We start from the raw sequence: 22,845 nt of genomic DNA, 5'->3' as shown, positions 1-22,845 counted from the left end.
GTTTCCTCTTTGTAGGGCCAGGGAATAACCTGGCAATGCTTTACCCATTAAACTGGACCTTTTCCTAATTTGGTCTGATTTGGATTCCTGCGTTGGCAGAGAGGCCTATCAGGGTGCAAAAAACAAAAAACAAAAACAAAAACAAAAACAAACAAACAAACAACAACAAAAAAAACCTTTCAATACTTGCCACAGTGCTTTTTCTAAAATGTATTTTGGGTCTCTGAAGCTTTGCTTTCAAAGGCTTTCATCACATGCAAGATTTTTTGTGTGGGTCCAAACTTCCCTGCAAAGGACTTTATGATCTCACTACCAAATAAATATATGATTTCTTGTCAGAAGAGCCTGCGACCCACACTGCATCCTAACACTCTACTGTATTAACACATTTGTAACCTCACAATGGGGTGGTCCAAGACAGTCTTTCTTCCTTAAGTCTCTTTCCCACCCTATCATCCTCACTCTAGTGTTTTAGATAGTTTAATCATCTGGTTTATTGTCCTGTTCTGTGTTAATATTGAGAATGAAAGAAGAATTACTAACAAGTACACTGAAAATGACACATATTAGCTAATTTTATAGCATGTAACTCATATAATTGTTTAATCAAAAGAGTCTTCATTTGTGTTCCCATAATTCCCTGGGTTTATTTCAATGACATTAACCATATCTTATACAAAGAGCTTGCTTCCCCTTCTAGTGTCTTCATTCTAAGACAGATTTGCTTTGCTCATCCTTGTATTCAGAAAGCTGGGCACAGGTTTTAATGCCTTCAAGGTGTTCAGTATTTTTAAAATAGATATTGTTAAATGAATACTCTCAACTAGGAATTTTCCTGACCACCTGGACATACATTAAACTTTTTGGTTACCTGATATACAAATAATTCTCAGTGTAGCATACATAGAGCTACTGGAAGATGTTCTATGGATCTCAAATTTGTTATAATGTGTTGTTCACATAAATATTAATATCTGTGAAGATTTTTATGGGTTGGGAAATGCAAGAATATCTCTTAAAAATATGTTGTCTTTAGGCTACAGCATGTTATATTTATAAATGTCTGAAATTTTCAGGGTGGTCTACTGTAGTTTCTAAAAGATTAGTACATGCATTGATTAGAGCGAGCAAACCTCAGCGAGGGTATTACCTTCCCTGAGTAGGTGGCCATTATACAATCTATCATATGTCTTAACAGAAATGAGGAGAGAAAGTCAGCTCTCCCTCTGCCTGCCTGACTGAGCCCTACTTATGGTTCTCTACCCTCTGACTGGTGGTCTTTACCATTTCTAGAAGTACTGCTGTCTCTCCCAGACCTCTAGCTTTTGGACAGAACATAGTGTGAAGTTTAACTTACCTGTGTCAGCCAATCTCTCCACATCTAGATCTAGAGCTGCTATGTACACTGTAAGTTGTCTTCTATGGAGGATCCTGAATAACACAGATGATTTTTCTCTTAAGGTTAAATGTAACATTTTTTCTAAGGTTTGAAATATTCTAGGAATAAGTCTCAATTACTCTTCCACCATATTCTTTGAGTCAGGGTTTTTCAGTCAAGCCCATAGCTCACTAATAAGGCTAGTCTTAACAGCCAGCTTTCTCTGGAGATCCTTTGTCTCTGCCTTCTAAAGCTGCAGTTACAGGTGAGCCACCATGTCCACCCAATCTACTCAGGGTTCTAGACATCTGAAGGCTGGTCCTCAAAATCAACTATTAACTTTCTCTGGTGAAAACGAGAAGTGTTTTTTTTTTTTTAGTTGTTTCAATAAAGAACATTAATGTGTGTGTGTGTGTGTGTGTGTGTGTGTGTGTGTGTGTGTGTGTGTGTGTTTTAACTCAACAGCCAATTATAAAGTCATGGAGAAGAAATCAACTTTGCACATCTTCATAACCACAGCTTCTAGCAGAGATACAATTATATTATTCTCTAGAGACAAACATCTACTTACCCTTAATTTGAACATTCTCTAAAGAAGAGTCTGTATATGTATGCTATAAAATAATTTTTGTGAGAATGTTTTCACTACCAGGTATTTTATTGTAAGACTACAATAGTTTTTATGGATTTTATTTTAAGCAGAAGTAGAAGCTTCATTTATATTAGACCTGGTCTATTGATTGATAGGGAAAACTCAACCCAACATGCATTTGTGTGAAATAAAATCTTTGGCAAAGTTAACCTAAGGTAATGTATGGGGTCATTGTGTTTGCATTTGTGTGTGTGAAATGATTATTAATTAAATTCTAACATTAGATTGTAAAGTATGGTGGATAACATCATTTAAAAAACTATTGACTATTCTATATGCCTGGTGTTTTTCTAATCATGAAGAAAAACATCATACTCTGAACTTGCTTTCCAGTGAAGGTATGCATGTGGGAAGACCATTAAATGAACAAATAAGTTTGTAGTATACCAAAAGATTATGAAGTATATGGGCAGGAATGTATATCAAGGACGATGAGCATGAGATTCTTGGAGTGCTAGAGAGGCAGTATTCATTTTGTACACTGTATAACATATGACCGTAAAGTTTAATACTTATCAAATATCACAGTGTTGTTGCTCATGTTAATTGAGCTCTCCACTTCAAGTCACCCAGGTTGCAATTTTGGTGTTCACCAAGGCTGCATTCTCATCTGAAACTGGAAGTGTCTTCATCCTGGGTCCTCAGGCTGTCAGCAGAGCTATGCTCTTTTTATGTTGTATCATTTATGACAGCAAGCTTCTTCAAGGCCAACAATGGGAATGTTTCAGAAGTGAATCTGATGACAGGATAGAGCCCTGATATACTATGATAGAAGAGTGGTGACCTATCCTATTTTCTGTGTTAAGCTGGTTCATGGTACACTCTCACACTTGAGAGAAGAGATTACATAAGACTATAAACATCAGGGGCTGAGATCTCTGGGAACACATGGGAAGTCTCTGTTAGGTGCCCTGATATAAGGAGAAAATTTTTGCTAGGAACTACCAGGTACAGGGGAAGGATGGGAGAGATGATAGCCATAATTGTGGAAAATCCTTTAGGAAAATTTTTGTAGGTAGCTTTAGAAATTGGACATTTATATACAATGAAATCAAGCAACAAACAAGAGGTTAAAGTAGAGAAGCAATTTAGTATAAATTATTAGTATAAATTTAGTATAAATTTAGCAATTTAGTATAAGCAATTAGTATAAATCATACACAGTTATTGCTGCATGGGAAAGGCATAGAGTGGGACTCACAAAAGAATGGGAACATCTTGGAAGACTCCTGGAGCCATCATAGTTGAAGTGGTAGTGGAAATGAAAAGACCTGGTTGGATGTAGATGCAATACAAAAGTAGATTGAGCCTTGAGTTTAATTTTTTCCCTTCATTCTGTAAACAAAGTAGCTGTAGCAGGAATCTTAAAAGTTCTTAATAATAAAATCAAACCCGAGGCCAGTTATCGGGGTCAATTCTGGTAGATCAGAGAGACAGAACAAGCCACAGCTATCTCACCTCGCCGGATCCTCAGCTGGTCTTGTCTCCTCAGACTGGAGGCCTCTGAGTCCTCATCCAGAATGGGTCTCAGCTGAATTACTGCTCAAAAGCCGAAATGCTTAACCAGCCAAATGCTTAACCAGCCAAAATCTTCTAGTTTCTGGTCCTCACGCCTTATATATCTTTCTGCTTTCTACCACCACTCCCTGGGATTAAAGGCTGGCTTTCTGGGATTAAAGGTGTGTGTCACCATGCTTGGCTATTTCCAATGTGGCCTTGAACTCACAGAGATCCAGAGGGATTTCTATCTCTGGAATGCTAGGATTAAAGGTGTGAGTGCCACCATTTTCTAGCCTTTGTATTTAGTGGCTCTCTGTTCTCTGACCCCAGATAAATTTATTAGAATACACAATATTTTGGGGAACACAATACCACCACAAGTAGCAATTTCCAAATTTGGCACCAAACCTTTATTGTCAACGATATTCCTTCCTCAAGGGGATGTGGTGGGGCACACCTTTGACCCCAGCACTCAGGAGGCAGAGGCTAGTTGATATAAACAGAGTTCAAGGACAACCTGTTCTACATAGAGAGTTCCAGGCCAGGCAGAGCTACACAGTAAGACCCTGTCTCAAAAACGAATAAACAAATGTAACAAAGATATACGCTAGGAGAGATGATGAAGTGGTGGTATGTACAGCTATCCCAGAGTTCAATTCTTGGGTTCCCAGCCATCTACAACTCCAACGTCAGGGGGAATCCAACACCTTTGACCACCAGGGGCACCTGAACATATGTGCACCTATTTACACACAAGCACATACAATTTAAAATTATAGAAATAAATATATTGAAAGCAAGCTCAATGTGGTAGTCCTAAGGAACTAAACTATAACTTGTAAATCTCTAGAGGGGGTAACCGTCATTGTCTACCAGACTGCTTAAAATAAAGAAGGAAGCAGCATCCAAAAGAGGATGAAGCTGGTGTGTAGAAAAAGCTGTGGGATGTCTAAGTATTTTATTAATTTGCAGCCATACAAATTAATACCAGCTCACCCAAATGAAATAGAAAAATCAACCTATGCAAAGTCAAATTTCAGGAGAAAAAAAAATTTAAAAAGTCACTTCAACTTTTACTGTATCTTATTTCTGACATATTGATAAATTTTAGAAAAAGTGGCAAGACTTTCATAGGCCAGTAAATGAGTCTGGAAAAAAGAAGATTTACAACAGCATACTAGTGGTGCTCTGAATCTCTTGTGAGCTGACCCTGAGTCCACAGAATTATAGAACCTTAAAGAGACGCTCACCCTCCTTCCACTCTGTATGTTCCAGGACCAAGCTTAGATCATGAATCTTGGTGCCTCACCATCTTGTTGGCCCAGAAAAAAAAATCTACGTTTTCATAAGGTATCTCTGTAGGTACAGGCCATTTTCTTCTTCAAATTCTTTAGTGGCCTGCAATGAGAATAAGCTTTTGTTTTTCATCCCTGAGAAGCTGAGGCAATTAGGGGAAGATAAAGAGCCCTGGGATGTTTCATTTCAATTGTTACCTGGGCTCTAAACCTGGAGTCTATTATTTCCAAAGGCTGCTTTACTTACACACAAATGTGACAGTGGTAATTCATTGGGGTGGTTTTACTTTAGTTACTTGTTCTCACCGTTCAGCCCTTTTCATAATTGCTAATTAGATGTCATGAAAAGTACTACTGGAGGATAGATTTCGTTTCTGTGAGGCTGTCGGCACATCAGCTGCTCCCTCTGTGTGCAGCCCTGTGTGAGTATATATACATAACTGACTTAAAGAGCTCGGTGACTCTTGCCTCATTATCCTGTGACCATATGTGGCCAATTACATTTGCTCTGTTTTTAATAATGTGCTGTTGATTTACTAGTCCACATTCTTCTCTGATCATTAATTTTTATGGGCTTTCATCTTTTGAATCATCCACACGTGGTTTGTTACAGCAGCACTTTCTTGCCACCACGTATTTCAAGCTTATAAACAGAATACAGGGTTGTGTTGTTCCCATAGAAACCTTCAAACAATGCAGGGCCAAAGCTTTGAATCTGCAACGGTTACTATATCATGGTTCATGCCCTGTAGCCGATACTCTAATTTCCTATGCCCCAACAGGAAGATGCAGTTAACACTGATGCCATTACATCTAATTGTTTATTTTATTTTCATTTTAAATAGCTTGGATCTGTTCTAACCATTGGGGAAGTCTACCATAGTTCACCATGTCAGACTACCTGAGAACAAGAAAATATGTTCTGAAGAAGAGGATGGGAACCAATGGGAGCATTTCAACTATTTTTACTCATTCATTTACTCACTCACTCACTCACTCACTCACTCACTCACTCACTCACTCACTCAGCTATGATTATCAACGCAATGGAATGAAGCAGGCTTGCTTCAGTCCTGGGAAATCCAGTGATGAACAAGACAAAGTCTCAGACTTTGATGCTTACATTGTAATGGATATGGGAATCAAATTCCCCCAAGTAAAATTATATGTGTGCAGTCATGTTGCCCATTGGTATGGAAAAGAGGTGAGATATGTGTTAATGGTTATAATTTATTTTTATCCAGGCCATCAATAGTAAAGTCACTGTAGTATATGCATTTGACAACGTACTTAATTGTCATGTAAGCGAAAGCCTTAGTGACTTTCTTGCTGTGAAAAGGAAGACGAAAGTACCCATGTCTGGAGTGGAGACTTACATACTTATTTCTTGACCTGTGGAGGAGTTCCGATATCCTAGCACCCAAAAATAAGAAAAGTAGTTTGTCAAGTGAGATGGAAATTAGATAAGATGAATAGGAGTTAATGTAAGTGATCATGTTGTATTTCACGAGCCCTGGTAAGGTTACTTCACTGTGTCTTGAGCATGGCAAGCATTGAACATCGAATAGATTCACAGTGTGATTACAGATTTCTCTATTTGTAGTAAAAATAATTAAACATCAGGGCCAGAATAGCAATGTTACTGTTGCAGCCAGTTTTGGTTTAGGAGAGAGAACATACAAAAAGATTGGTATAGGGATATCTGAAGCTAGAACCAATAAGTCATACTGGTGCTTTGAACCTAAGTTGTGAACAAAAGGAGTCAAAACAACTTTTAAAGATCGTCGTTCTGCCGGGCGTTGGTGGCGCACACCTTTAATCCCAGCACTCGGGAGGCAGAGGCAGGCGGATCTCTGTGAGTTCGAGGCCAGCCTGGGCTACCAAGTGAGCTCCAGGAAAGGCGCAAAGCTACACAGAGAAACCCTGTCTCGAAAAACCAAAAAAAAAAAAAAAAAAAAAAAAAAAAGATCGTCGTTCTAAGTAACTAGGTTAATGGTGACAGCAGTCACTAAGACAGAATACTGAGGACAGAGATGTAGGAAGGAGTCCTGATTTAAACATGTGAATGAAGTTGGTTCTCTCTAATTAGACACCCTAAACAAGGTTTTGCCCATGTGGTTTGGTATAAGAGTTTGGAACTTAGAAAGATTAAAGCAATGGTTTATAAGCCACAATTCTATGATATAGTTCTATATAGACATCACACTTATGAGCAGCCAAAGCCAAGGTTATAGTTCTCCATACATATAATATTGCTGTTGTAGATGGTGCTCACTTATAACCACCAGTCTGGAGTTGGGTTGCAGTGTGATGGAGCAGCTGGTGTGACTCAGCTCTGATACCTGCTCCAGAGAAGGTCAAGCAGCTTAGGTCACAGATTAGCAGTATTCATGCCAATTTTTAGGCTGAAGGTACCCTGTTGTGTTATTTCTCAACGTTCACCAACAAATGAATCACACAATTACTGATAATTTTTTTAAAGTGTTGAAATCAGAGTGCAGTGTAGGCAACTGAACTGTTTTGAAAGCAAATACGGTTATTTAAGTCTGAATTTTCTATCCAGATTTTTAAAGTGCTTATCAGTTAGCTTTGGTAATGCACATCTATCATGAAGAGTTCACAAATATTTGTCCCTTGTTTTCATTTTGACTTGTGGCTCTAGGAAAGTAGCAGGTTAGCATTTTGCTGACCTCTCTTATTGAATGTCTTTGCTTCTTAGAGGCTCAGGTATTGGGAAGGGCTGATTTGATATGTGCTCAAGTATTTCTTCAATAATGTTTACACAAAGGATTTTTTTTGCCATACACTGTGCTTCATATTTTCATTTTCCCTAGGGTAAGTCTGTAGTCAAATATGGTAGAAATGAATAATAGAATTCAAGAATGCGAAATTCTTAAGTAAATGTTACTCCTTAATGTTTTTAGTGTAAACCATATGCATTGCAACCTACCTGTGAGTTATGCATTTTCTTGTACAAATTTAATGTTACACTTGTCAAAGCTTCCCATTGATTTAGGATAAGGATTCAGACCCACTCAAAGGTAGCTAAAAAGGTTGTAGGTGACATGACTCCTCCAAACCTCCACCTCCTCATCTTCCATCTTTTTTCCACACCTCTCTATACCACAGCCATAATGCTTTCTCTGTGAGTGAATGATGATTCCTTCTGACCTTTTCCTATGCTTGGATTACTGCTGAGAAATAGCCATTTGTCTTGGAATGCTTACTGGGCTCTCTGAGGTCTTCTGTTCCGAGACTGACAGTATTCACACAACACTGCCTAACAGAGAAAATTTAAGTACACATTTTGTGTAGCTATTTTATTTGTATCTACTATCTTCCCTATTTTTAGATGCATTGAAAGAGGAACTGTGTCTTGGGTAATCCACTTTTGCAATTCTAAGGCTTAGTTAGCATGGTGCCTGATGCAAAACAGATTAAATAGATTGGTTTTGTTTGAGGCTAGATTGCCATCAAGGTGATTCCTTACCCTAAACAAAACTAAGCAGGTCATTTGCAAGTACTCTGATGAGTTCTGTAGAGAGCTATGTATCAGAACACACTCTTTTGATTATTTAAAATATACTCTTACTACTTTTAGGACTTCCTGTGTTAAATAGCCAAGCTCATTTCTACTTTCTAAAGTAGTCATTTTATCATATAAAATAGCAATTTAGCTTAAGAATTATTAAGATATAAAATGTTGCATTTCCTTCTCTTATCTAATTTCTATATGAAGAAAGACTAGGTTAGAGATTAATTTCTGGAGGTATTAAGAGTAAGAGACTGACGATGAAATTTGACTACCTGACATTCCATTTTTTTCCTAATAACAAAAATTTTGGAGTTCTAGAACAAGCTGAAGAGGTTTCCCTATCACTTTAATAATTTTAGTTTTATGTGTTAAAATAAATGATTGTAGGAGACCTGGATTTAAATACATATTGTATCTGCTTGCACTGTATCTGATTGCTCCTCCAAATTTTACTTTCTTAGTTATCTATGTGAACATCTGTTCACTTTTTCTTTCAATGAACTGATAGCTCTGTGAAGATTTTTGAATCTTAAGACATAGTATTATCAAAGAAGACTATTAGTAATGCAACCACAGGGGGTTCAAATATTTAATCCTGTAATTCTAGCTATAGCTTTTCCCCATACAGTGCCCTTGAAGGGGACTGACCCAATCCTCACAGTAATAAACACACAGTTTCCCTTCACTGATGGTATACTTTTCCAGAAATTTTTGAGAAGCTAGTTAGAAAAACTCCCATGCTGTAGACTTATAAGGATAGTACATTCAACTCAAGGCAGAGGAGGATGTATTAAGTGCCCAAACACAAGCCCACACATCAGTGAATAGAGAGCTTTCAGAACAAAATAACATCTGGCAATTTACCCCTGATGGAGCCTCTTTTAGATTCCTTTAAAATTACCATGAGTAATAAAGGAAGACAAGGCAATACACTAAAAATTAAGTCTGAGATTGCCAGCTTTGAGAAAATTCCCTAAGTATAATACAAATTTCATGTGCCTGATTTAAGATGAAAAACCCAAATGTCTGCCTTTTTCATATCATGAGAAAGCTCTGTGCCAGAGACGATAGGAACAAATTCCCTTATGATTTATCACCCCATCTTTAAACAATAGCAGCAACAACAAAGAGCCTTGAACTTCATATTCCAGATGGCATGAGTCTTGGGAACACTAGAATAAAGGAAGTAGGGTGTTTAAACTCACTGAGCTTCTATTCTCTCAGACAATCTGCAGCTTGCTACAGAAACATGACATGAAAGTATCTAATGTACTGGTGTGTAAATTGTAAAAAGAAGTATCATGTGACTTGGGACATTGACAGTGTACAGCTGCATGGATAAGATGACAGGGATGATTGAGTCATTGGAATGAATGACAAACTTCATTTTGAGAGTTTCTCTTAGAATGGGGTGGAATGAAAGCTCAATAATTCTTTTCTAAATGTTATTTGAATGGCATACATGCATGTACCAACTAAACCAATAGGCTTGAAGGTCTGAAGAGAGGAAGGCAAAGAACATTCAGGTATATTTAAAACTCTTAATGTCCAGATTCCAAAGAGCTAGATAAAAAAGTATTAGGACTTGACCTGAAAGAAGTAAGCAGAGGTGACACTGGGAAAGATACTTTTTCAATTCACTTAACTGACATCTATGTACAACCAGGATGTTCAGTGTGATGTTTGAGATTATCATACATATTTCAGAAAGAGTCAATTAGCTGAACAGCATGCCCATCACCTCATCCACTCACTTTGTTAAGACAAGATTGATGAAAGGTCTATTCTTTAACAATTTTGAAAGTTTCAACGCATTATTATTAACTTTGCTTATCACATTGTACAATAGATCACTAATATGTATTCCTCTGGTTTAACTGACATTTGTTCCCTTTGATCAACATCTTCTGTTTCTTCATGCCCTTCTCTCTTGCTGCATGGCTTCTACTTTACATTCATATAAAATCATTCTTTTGGCTTCTGAATATAAGAATATCATAGAATATTTGTCTCTCAGTGTCTGACCTATTTCCTTTATCATAATGTCCTCCAGTTAACATAACATTACCCAAATTCATCCATGTTGTCATAAATGGCATATTTTCTTCCATTTCAAAGACCACACTATACATACGTACATGCATATCACATCTTTATATTAATCTGTTGATAGACACTTAGATTGTTTCCATGTCATGGCTATTATGGATAGTGCTTCAATAAACACAGTCATGTAGATTCTTCTTTAATACACTAACTCCATTCTTTCTGGCTTTCTATTAAAAAATGGAACTCTTAGATTAGTGATTATGCATTTTATGAAAAGGTATATTGCTTTCTGAATAGAAGTACAAATTTACATTCTTCTGATGGTGTACATAAGCTCTCCATTTTTATCACATCTTTGCTAACATTTTCTATCATTCATCTTTTCAGTATTTAACTGTCTAGCAGGTATGAGGTCATAGCTTATTGTGCTTCTTGCTGAGGAATTGGGGCAACAGGAAGTCAGTTGTTATCGAAAGCAAGAACATGACATTGTTCAAGCCATCTTTTATAATTATCAGCACATCTTCAATGAGAAGGAAGATGTAGGAAGATAAATATGAGAATGATCAAAGTAGAAAACAGATAGCCATAGGCAATAGTCTGTGGATGAGCATGAGAAGAAACTGGAAGTCATAGTCAATAGCCGAAGAGTGAGCATGGTAATAAACAAGCAGTTATAACCAGTGACCTAAGTATAAAATGATGAAATAATTGTGCTATAGTTTGAATGTTAGATGCTTCCCAAAGAGCCATATGTGAAATGCTTTGTTCTCAGTGAAGTGTTATTCTGAGGTGGTAGATCTTTAAGAGCTGGTGTCTACTGGGAAGCTTTTGGGTCATTGAGGACCTGTTATTAAAACAGATAATCTCTCTCTCTCTCTCTCTCTCTCTCTCTCTCTCTCTCTCTCTCTCTCTCTCTCTCTGTTTTTTGGTAATTCAATGATCACTTCTGTTCTGGTCTGTGTCATGCTGTATCACTTCATGATAGACCTAAAGCAATGGGGCCAATCAGTTATGGATTGGAACTTTCAAAATTGTGAGCTCAAATCAACCATTTCTTTTATAACTTTATTATACCTTGTAGTTTGTTATAGTGATGGAAAGCTAAGTAATACACATCAATTCTTGATTAATAATAATGGAAGAATAGTAAGAAATCAGTATTTATTCATCAGATAGGTTTGATGAGTTTTAAGAGATGGTTATAAAAGGGATAATAGTGAGGCTTGCGTATCTGGATATCTGTTATTTCTTAACATTGAAACAAATGAGAAAGATGAGATTTTCAGGGAAAGGTGAACTTAGTTTTTAGATTATGAAGTATCCAGTTCTGTATCCATGGTAAGAGGGTCTAGAGAACTGGTGGGATTCACCGCTAAAGGGAACAGTTAGGCCCTGGAAACTTCTAAGGCTGCTGTGCAAAACTGTAAAGGATATAAGAAGAGTGACTGGAAGATAAGACACACTGACATTTATGAGACACAAATGAAACGAGTTTTGCAAAGATGAGTAAGGAAGAGGGACCAGTCTAGAGAGACGACAATCAGAGATCCATAGTTTAGGAAGTTCTTGAGGAAGAAAGAGTTCTATGGTGCCCATGAAGTATAGCTGCCAGCTTAGAAATATATTGTTACCCAACTCAGTTGTAGGAACTTTCTGAAATGGAAAAAAATATTATTCCCAAAGAAGTTCATAAAAAAAGTGTGAATGTTCATGATCTATCATATTCTACCAATGTGCTGGAAGCCATATTGGTGACTGTGGTCTGGGCAGCCACTGGAGACCATGTTGATGTCTGTGATGTGCACTGTTACTGAAAACCAGATTGGTATCCATGATCCAAGCTGCCTCCTGCTGTTATAGGTAAGGAAGCTTCTTTTGCAGTGCTATCATTGAATGCAGACTCATGTGAGAATGAGAGACATTGAAGGCTTCTGTGACAACCCCCCCAACCCCCACAAAATAAACAGTTCAGACAGGAAGCTATTGAAGAGAGTCCTTAAACATTGTGATAAAGATGCTGAAGTGTAGCTCTCCACAGTTGATGCCTTCTGGCTGCAGGGTAGGGAAGGACTCAGTTTTCTTTAAGGGGCTGGCCATTAGAGTTTGACCATGCTTTAATGTGTATATAGGCAACACAATTTGGATTTGCTGGAGTTTTGGGGTGTGTGTGTGCAAGGATGGGAAGGTAGACCTGGGAAGAAAGGAAAGTGAGTGTTATTGGGGTGCATTGTATGAAATTCCCAAATAATTAATAAAAGTATTATGTTGGGGGAAAAGTGTAAATTTTAGCTAATATACCTAGAGATTATAGGCAGGATTGTATAGAATCCTGAAGTGAAACCTGCAAAGTTTTTTAGAAATATTTAAATTAACATTAGAAAGTAACTACCCAAGCTATTCAGATGCTCGTAGAAAGCATTTGCAACATTCAAGTGGGTGAATGGGTTGAGTAGGGAACTATGCAAATTTTCTTCCATAGTGGACATTTTTTATGGAATGTTTTTTTTAATGCACAAACATTTTTAAATATTTAAAATCACAATGTTCTTGTTTTCACTGTACAGATATTTGCTGTTTCTTATACATCTAGGAATATCTGTGAAGGGTGACAGCTCTTTTTGTTAATATCTTACCACCCATAAAGTTGAACAGCCTTTAATGAGTTGATTGATTAAAAAATACAAACCCTTACAAGAAACTATTTTACATCAATCACTGTTCTGTGAAAGAAAACAGGTAACTCCTGTGTCTGAGAAACTGACATCCTTGATCAGAAATAATAACAAAGAAAGTATACATGTTGCCAATTATGTATTATAGTCATAGGTGGCAAATGTTACTTGGAAAATAGGAAAAGAGAAGGGAAAATTGAGATTGCAAGGGGCAGGATGTTTGGAGAATGTAGTTAGATGAATCTTGGGTCTTGCCACCTCCCCACCCCCCACCTCATTCCCCCCACTGCCATCCCCACCCCCACTTTCAAGATCCAGGCAAATCTCTTTCACCCACGGTCCGGCAGCCACTGGGACCCAAGTAAACACCCAGAGGCTCATATTATTTACAAACTGAATGGTCTACAGCAGGCCTCTTGCTAGCCAGCTCTTATATCTTAAATTAACCCATTTCTATTAATCTGTATTTTGCCACGTGTTCTGTGGCTTTACCTATGTCCCATAACATATTTCTCCTTGGGTGGCTGGCTCATATCTCTTCAGACTCCACTTTTCTCTTTCCTGTTTCTCTCCTTGGATTTCCTGTGTGCCTCTAAGCTGCTTTGCCATAGGCCAAAGCACCTTATTTATTAACCAATGGGAACAACATACATTTGCAGCATATAGGAAGACATCCACCAGTAGGAGAATGCTAGCTGTGTGCCACTTGTTGGGCATAACTGACTAGGACATTCTTCATCTTCAGTACTCCAAATGTGGGAACACATAGGTGAACAGTTCTCTGTGACTTGCTTTGACAACCACATTGCATCACAGAAGACACAAGAAGGTCTCAGCCAGCCCAGGAATAAGTTCAATGACAGAAGATACCCTATGGAAAAAAAAATGACATCTTATCTCAGGTGTAAAGAGGAAAAAAGCAGCCAGGCAGCGGCAAGTACAAATGAATCCAAAAGCAGTGTTGGCGCAGATGTCCAGAACTTGTCTGTTCCTTAGAGCAGGTAGCAGTGACCTTTCAAGTCAGGGTCCTGAATCTAAACAGCAGAAAATTGTGCTCAGACTATGCAAAGCAATCAGTCTTCATTTAATCGACAAATGAGATGATCTTTCCTCCAGGGAAAGCAAATGCCAGAGTCTCTGTTAGTGTGAGTGTCTGGGTCTAATGAATATGTCCTGAGCCCATTCTACTATGTGAGGTCTTCAGAAAGCAAAGATCCTGTGCCAGTCAGTCCCATAGATTCCCCCAAAGAAGCCATCATTTTGATGGTACACAAATAGAACAAAATGTATTTGAGCATGCATACCATCTCCTGTAAAATAGTTTCAGATACTCTGTTTCATTGCCTGATGTTTTCAAAGCAGAATACCAACCCAATAAATTGCCATGTTAATTTTTGTCAGCACAAGGAATATACAATTAACTTTTATAATTTTTTGATGTTTTAATATTTTATTCAAATTATATTTTAAGTGATATTAATTACAGCATTTGGAGGAGAGGAGATAATTCCACACAAATGGAAGACTCTATAAGGTACCCATTAAACTGCTAAAAAAAATATAGAGTTGTGGAGCCATAGCAGAAGTTAGTTTAGATCCCTAGTATTGTCTTGGTATGACAATACTAGGTATTGGTCATACTTGGTATGACTTCCTAGCTCAGGGATGGCAATCCAGAATCTGCTTCATATTCTGGTACAATGAGAAAAAGAGGGAAAGAAAAGGAAATCACACCATAACACACACAAAGAATTAAATCCTGAATGGCTGGCTCCATCATGTCCATCTTCTCCGCCCTCTACCCTAAAATGGTATACAAGAAATAACCATCCACACCCTGAAGACTACTTCTGCTGCAAAACAGGTAACTAATGGGCTAGGGTGGGCATGGGGAATGAAGTTCCACCCCTTCACACAGGTGTGTACATGCTTCTCAGCAGTTAGTATCAGGACACCGGAGTTCAATGCTCTGGAAGTCATAGTTTTATCTGTGAGCTTGATACAGACTTACAAAGGGCCTGGACTTGTAGCCTGTTATCTGTAGGAGGCTCCTCCCCACCCCACTTCCACATCTCAAACTACATTTTCTGGGCTTCTTCTCTATCTCTAAATCAGTAACACCTTAAAGCTAAGTCATCATTAGCCTGTAGATCTAACGATCGTATAATATTCATTTATGCTTGAAATTCTAGTCCTAAACCAAGCTTGTGGTCACCTGCATTGATGTTCTCACTCTGCAGCAGAGCTGACAGCTTTGAGGTCTGAATGGACTCTATCAGGCTGGAGTTGTTTGCTTTCACCGAAAAGCAGGCATTGAGGTCGACCTGAAACTTGGCTGTTACTCTGAAGACTCTGGGTGTTACTGTTTGTTGCTCCCTAGGTGAGACTGACAGTAGTCTCTAACTTCTTGTTCCCTTTCTGGTTAATGGAATCACCAAAATCTATCCAGTTGTTTACACTAGTATGAAACTGGAATTCATCCATCTTATAGAAACCGCAAAGTTGCTCTGGGTCACTTGGGACTTAAGAGATCTCAAAATTCATCTGGTAGCCAGCCAGCCAGCCCTCATAGCCAAGCACCAGAGAGCCAAGAGTCCAGCAATGTCAAAGTCCATGTCATAGCCCAGATTAATTTGTTCCCTCTTGTACCCAACTTTGATTTTAGCATTTTCCCCTTAGTATTAGGCAGATGGATGAATCAAAGGTCAGCATCAGTCCATGTGCTAGTGGGTCCTCCACAGTGATCTCAATGCCTGGGTGTTGTCTGTGCTCCATTTCTCTGTAAATGTAAGGCCGTATTTGGTTCATCTGCACTTGGTTTCCAAGTTGCCATTCACTTTGAGTCTCCGTGTTGGCTGAGCCTGAGGTGGGAAATTCCAATCCATTCTCAGACTTTGTGTTCAAATCAGGTTTTCTTAAGCCAAACCTGTGGCTTTTGGTGAAGACATCCCTGTCAGACTTGCCAAGATCAGCATATGTGGGAGGTATAGCCACCTTCTCAGAGGTGGTGAGAGATGGGAGCAGCAGCAGCTAGGGAGGAGGCTGTGACATAGAGGGAGGGAGCATAGGAAGCAGGCTTATGATTTCTTCTTATATAAGTATTTCACATGTACTCAATCATCAAGTCCAGCCAATTTTGCCTTTGCCTCTTCTCCATTCCCATCTTTATGGCTCAAGACATGGTCCTAAACACTTTGTCCTAGTCTATTGCAATACTGCCTGTAAACAAGAAATATGGTTCCTGAACAAATTCTAGTAGACAATGTCTTCAACTTGACTAAAAGGAGTAGCTTCTTTGTACCCACATACCTGCATGGTGAGGTTCTTGTTCTCCAACTGGCAGAGAAGATATTTCATTTTCTGTCCTCAAATTTACCTGTAGCTCTTAATCCCCCAAATTACCTCCATCTAACTCTTCCTGGAGGTAGGCAACTATATGCCCTGTGGAATTTAAGCATACACACACACACACACACACACACACACACACACACACACACACACACACACCATGCTCCCCACAGAATCAAAATTGGTGTGATTGGTCTCACATGTAAGTATTTCTTTAAGTTATACTGACTTTTCTGTGTTGGTCTCTTAACCATGTGTAGATTCCTGGCATGGCCATCGAAGATCCTCATCCTTGTGTTTCTCACTCACACACTTCTGAATGTTTTACCTTGCTTTCCCTTCATCTCAGTATGTATTTCTTATACTACTTCCTGTTTTAAATGGCTCTCCTCACTGTTCAAACCTAAGATCATATTTTGATTCCTTGATAAACACCTCTTCTCTTCTCTCCATGACATCTCATGCTCCTGCCCAGATACCCTCAATGACTTCTGCTTAATGTTATTAATTCTGTAATTACAGAAAAAGTGTCAGTCTTCTACTGGGAATATAACTCAATGGTAGAGCGCTCTCCTAGCCTATGTGAGGTCTTAAGTTCAGCACCAAGCATGAAGGAAGGAGAAAGTTAAAAAGAGAGGGAGGGAGAGAGGAATGGAGGGAGGGAGGGAGGGAGGGAGGGAGGGAGGGAGGGAGGGAGGGAGGAAGGAAGGAAGGAAGGAAGGAAGGAAGGAAGGAAGGAAGGAAGGAAGGAAGGAAGGAAGGAAGGAAACTTCAATCTCTTATTTATTAGACTAAAACTTCTGCTGCAGGGACTGTGGGTTTAATTTGTTTTCCTATCTTTTAACAAAGAAGAGTGAACACAGGTAGTTCTGTAAAGGTGAAAACTGGGCAAGACATTTCAAACTATTTTTGGAAAAATTACAGAGTCAAAATTTTCATTTTAACCAAGTTTCATCTTGTTGATATTTATTTTTATATCATTATTATATACTGTGATACAAATACACATACATAGATCTACTTCATGTGCACTTTACTATACTGATCTATACACATGCTCAGACACACACACACACCTACAGCTGCTAATATGTTTGTTAAGTGCCTTACTATGCCAGATCATGCTGGATGCACTGTCGGCCTCATCCCACACTTGTAACTCTCTTGCCCTGGTTGTTGCTGCTACACCAGCAGTTTGCAGATGGGATCACTGAAGATTCAGGAGGTTGAGATAACTTCTAGTATGAAGCTTTGCCCCATTCTTCTGGACTCTAAGTCACTATGGAAAACAAGCAGTACCTCTACACAGACTCGTTATAAGCTGGAATATACTAGCACTGATTTTTTTAGACAGGTGTTAATGAAGCTCATAATCACTCAGGTGAAACACCAACACATATTTTTAGCTCTTAGTTCACATTCCAATGTTAAATAACTCTAAAAAAAAAACACTGTCCTTCAAGTAGTGAAATATTCTAGTTTTCTCATCTGTATTCAGAGTTTAGCTTTCATTTTGAATGAAATTTAACTGAAAATATTGTTTATTTATTAAAATATAACAATTGGATGAAGATACAAATACACTAGAAGCTAAACTGTTGTAAAATTAATTCATTTTAATCTATTTAAGATTTTTTTATTTTCAGTAATTATAGTTGCATAATAATGAGTAACAAAAATGTAAGTATTACTGCTAAAAAATAATTAGAATTAGTACTGTTCTGGTCCTTTACCTGCTCTGTCTGTCACATAACAAGTGTCCAGTACATTATATTGGGTTAAACCAGATGGAGAAAGTTCTTGCACCACAATGAACTTAATCATGTGATTTTTATCTCTACTCCAGAAAAACTGGAGACTTATGTCATAATGTATTTATCTTCATATCACTAAAATGAGGACCAGCAAGAGTCATCTAGTAGGTAATCTCCCACATATGATCTACAAGACCCAAAGTACATGCAACCAACTCACTTATGTGTTATCATAAGTTGATACCATATTACTTTGCAAAAACTTGCCAAGGGAAAATAATTTGATGAGATAAAAGTTGTTTTAAGAATCTGTTTAATATGTATCTTAACATACAAAACAGATATAAGATTTTCAAATTTAGTAACAGCTTTTGCCTTCAATCTTTTAAAATAGGTTATATAAATTGGATATATGGAGAAAATCAAGCATTAGAAAGATATGAGGTTGGAAAAGTTGTATTTATTCTTCTATATCACATCAAACCACAACGTTTTAATTTCTTAATAGCTTTTTGAAGTGTGAATTCAAATACACATCATTAAACTTTTGGAATGTGTTATCTTAAAATTAATTTCTCTGTGTTGAATAGTGAGTGATTTTTCATTTGTGCCTGATTTTGCAATATCATTTCTTAATTATTTTGAAAACAAAATTTCTATCCACTTAGCAATAAAGGTCTTCCAAATGATGTACTTCATCATATAATATAAAGTCACATTTGTTGGGGATGTAGAGCTGGCTCAGTGGTTAAGAGCACTTGTAGCTCTTGCAGAGGACCCAACTTTGAGCTGCAGCATCCATATCGTGGCTCACAATAGTCTGTAACTCCAGTTCTAGGAGATCTGATGCCTTCTTCTGACCTCCACAGGCACTGGGCGTGAATGTGGTTCTCTTACATACCTCCAGGCAAAATACACATACATATAAAATAATAAACTAAATAAATCCTGATAAAAATTAAAATTGCATTTGCTAATTTTACCAATGAGCTAAAAAAGGCTTCAGGTATTGAGATCTTGTCAAGCTAAATAATTGTGGAAATAATTTTTATAAATATTAAATTATTTGAAGACTGAATTATATATATGTATATATATATAGTGTGTGTGTGTGCATCCCACACAATATTCACTGGTTTTTATTTTCCTAGAACTGATTTCCATATCTAGAAGGATGCTTAGTACATATTAGTACATATAAGAGTCCTGGTAACTACTGAGTGAAATATTATATTTTAGTATTGATAATACATAGCCTTTAAATAACACTTTCTTATGACTTCAGAAGCTTGTATAAAGTCTGGAGCTATATATAACATCATTTAGGCTTAGTTAAAAAGATATTCAAGGTATATTCTTATGACATGATTTATATGTAGTAGCACTACCATTAAACTATTGTTTAGGTTGTGCAGATACCTAAGACTTGAATTGTCTCTATACACTAATGAACAGCTAATAAAATCTATTAATCCTCCCCTCAAGAAGAAAATGAAGCACCTATGCATGATATTCAAAGTGTAATGTCCAGAAATTTACAGATAACTTACTGCCTATTCATGGGTTGCCAAAAAACCTCTAGATTAAAAAAAAAATTAAAGCTACATGTTAATTGAAGGCAAATTTAATAATACTTGAGCTTCAATATCATCTGATTAGCAATAACAATGCATCCAAGAATATATATCTTCTTCATACCCAAACTTCTGGGATATCAATGGATACATGGATATGTATGTATAATGGTAGAAAAATATGTAGGTTCTTCTAAAAATATTATCATCATTATTTATTATTACTAATATATGTTATATCTGTGTGAGTAAATGCCATGTATGTACTGGTGCTCATGAAAGACAAAAGAGGAAGGCATCCTTGGAAATAGAGTTACCTGAGGTTGTGAGATACCCAATGTGGGTGCTGAGAATGACTCTCTGGTCCTCAGAAAAGCAGCCAGTGCACTGAATGGCTGAGTACTTTCAACTGCACCTTTCACAAGATTCTGAATCCCTTTCTCTCCAGCTTTATTTTACCACCACATAAGACTCCACTTATGTTTGAGAGTCTTGAAGGAAACTGAAGAAAAACTGCAACCTAGAATTGCTGGTACAATTATAATTTCATCTATAGAGGATGTGGCTTCACATGGACCTTACTTGATAATTTTTTAGACCACTCTCCCATTATTCTGGTGAAATATTTAGATGTATAAAAACCATTTTTGTGTGTGTGTGTGTGTGTGTGCATGCTACCACATACATCCTAGAGAATATAAGCCTAAAGATTTTCTCTGTTAGAATTACAACATATATATATATATATATATATATATATATATATATATTAAATTCGTGTCATGGAAATATTATGCATATATATATTACATGTATATTCTTTCAAGATTGCAAAGGTAGTCTAATATTTTAATACACCACTGATATTTAAAAGTTACATAACTGCATCTGATTTGAATGCATATAAATGAGGAAAGAGTAAAAGAAAGATTATTCTATCCACATCACATTATAGGAGGAAGAATGTCAGGCATTCTGCCATTGGTTGTATATGTACAGAAGCCAAGGACATTTATTATGGGTAAAACATTTATTATGTGCATGCATCATTAGAGATACTTTGCTTTGAAGCATAATGTTCAAAATACATTTTTCTTTGTCCTTTAAGATAAATGAAGTTTAAGAACATTTCAATTAAAGTTATTTTTTAAGAACCAATAAAATAATCATTAGACAAACAATGTCTAATGAACATATATAGATAAAGATACTGATTAATTATATCTTCCTAAAAGTGGAGTTCAAAAAGTTCTTTTCTGTACGTTTTTTCCCATGATGATCACTACCATTCTGTAAGAGTGGGAAAGTTATGGTTTGAATGTAAAATCTATTAGCTCATATGCTTAAATTCTATACCTCCAGCTGGTGGTGTTGTTTGGAGGGTTTTGGAACCTTTAGGAGCTAGAGTCTTACAGGAGGAATTGTGTCAACTGGGAGCAGACTTTGAGATTTTGTAGCACAGCCCTGCTCCCGGTCTAATCTCTGCTTCTTGTTGAACTGAAATGAGAGCGTGCCTATACCCCAAAGCCTTCTCTCTCCAAGTTACTTCTTGACTCTTATTTGGTCATAACCTCAGAAAAAGTAACATGGGGAGCTTTTGTAGCAAGAACTGGGGCTGTGCTATGACTGTCTGACACGCAGTTCTTAGACTTTTGGAACTCGTTATCGGGAGGGAAGTGGAAGAGTTTGGAGCTTCAGGTTTGCAATGCCGTGGAATGCTGTAAATAGAACTTAATGGGACATCGTGGTGGGAATTCAGAAGACCAGGATGCTGAAAGAAATACAAGCAGGGAAAATCGTGTTCAGGAGGATTCAGATTAGAACAAGGGTTCTAGAGGGGATCAAGTCAAAGACCACCCAAGTTATGTTCTGTCAAAAATCTGAGCATATCCTGTCTATGTCCTGAAAATCACTATGAGGCTGAATTCAAACGCATTGGACTAAGCTGTTCAGAGTAAAACACTTTGAGACAAAATAAGATTCAGGTTATAGCATGGTCAGTACTTGCTGTACTTATTGAGTTTATACCGAGAGTTCCACACAGAAAGATGAAAAAAAACCCAGCAATTTAACAAGGGAAGGATAGTAAACAAAGTTTAAATGGCTTTCAAGGTGGGCAAGATGGATTTGGACATAGGGACAGTAATTGTGAAAGAGATTTATGAAATTAAAAACAATTGATTGAATTGATATTTCCCAAAAGTAATTATTTGGAAATTTTCCCCACTGCTTTGTGTGTGCATGCTAAAAAGGGCAGAAGTTGAGGATCCAATAATGTATTGCTTTTCTTCATCTCTGTCAAAGTAAGAGTTCTGGTAAAGGTGGGGAATGTTTGCCTTCAAAGATTATTTGGTGACCTCATGACGCCTTTCCATACACTTTCCCGTTGTATCTACATAAATCTGAATAAATGTGGGGAAAAGAGGCAAAATCAATCAGAATATAAAGTGGCCAGGTCATTTAAGACTCATGGTGATGCTGTACATTTAGGTTTTCATGCATTTAGCCATATATTTTCTTGACTAGCTTCACATATTGACTATAATAGTTAATACAGATTAGCATTGTGTTCTCCTTATTGATATAACACCCCATGAAAACAACAACTGTTCCTCTTTAAAACAAAAACAGTCCCTTGAATTGGTTCTTAAGAAATATTTTGAGGAAATATCAATTCAGTTAGTTGTCTTTAGTGGAAATCATGAAGTGGAATTTCAGCCATGACTTGAAGTTCCATATACAATGTTGAGACCATTTCACAAAACAACAGTAACGAAGAATGCATTATAATGGAGTCTAAGATGTTAGTTTCCATTCCAGGAATTCAGTCTCCTGCAAGAAGAATTTCTCTGATTAAAGATAAACACCTTGTTGAATAACAGAATTTTAAAAATGGGATGTATGTTAATTGTACAAAATAATGGGGTTTATCACAACATTTTCATAATGCATATTATGAAATTTGACTGTATTCATTTAATGATTACTGATATATGGTAGATTGGGTGACATAAAACAAAATTTATATTTCAATATCAATATATTAGATGCAAAATTTATTTCAAATGTACCAAAGTAACAT

The 22,845-nt window shown here is 37.1% G+C and overlaps 1 pseudogene; it reads right to left on the bottom strand.

Moving 5' to 3' along the window:
- Positions 1 to 15,258: 15,258 nt before the first annotated feature.
- Positions 15,259 to 16,059, bottom strand: LOC121827106 (non-selective voltage-gated ion channel VDAC1-like; annotated as a pseudogene).
- Positions 16,060 to 22,845: the final 6,786 nt, after the last annotated feature.

The sequence above is a fragment of the Peromyscus maniculatus genome, chromosome 2 (assembly GCF_049852395.1).
Source record: "Peromyscus maniculatus bairdii isolate BWxNUB_F1_BW_parent chromosome 2, HU_Pman_BW_mat_3.1, whole genome shotgun sequence".
In the NCBI taxonomy this organism is placed as follows: domain Eukaryota; kingdom Metazoa; phylum Chordata; class Mammalia; order Rodentia; family Cricetidae; genus Peromyscus; species Peromyscus maniculatus.
This window is presented reverse-complemented; position numbering and strand designations above follow the sequence as displayed.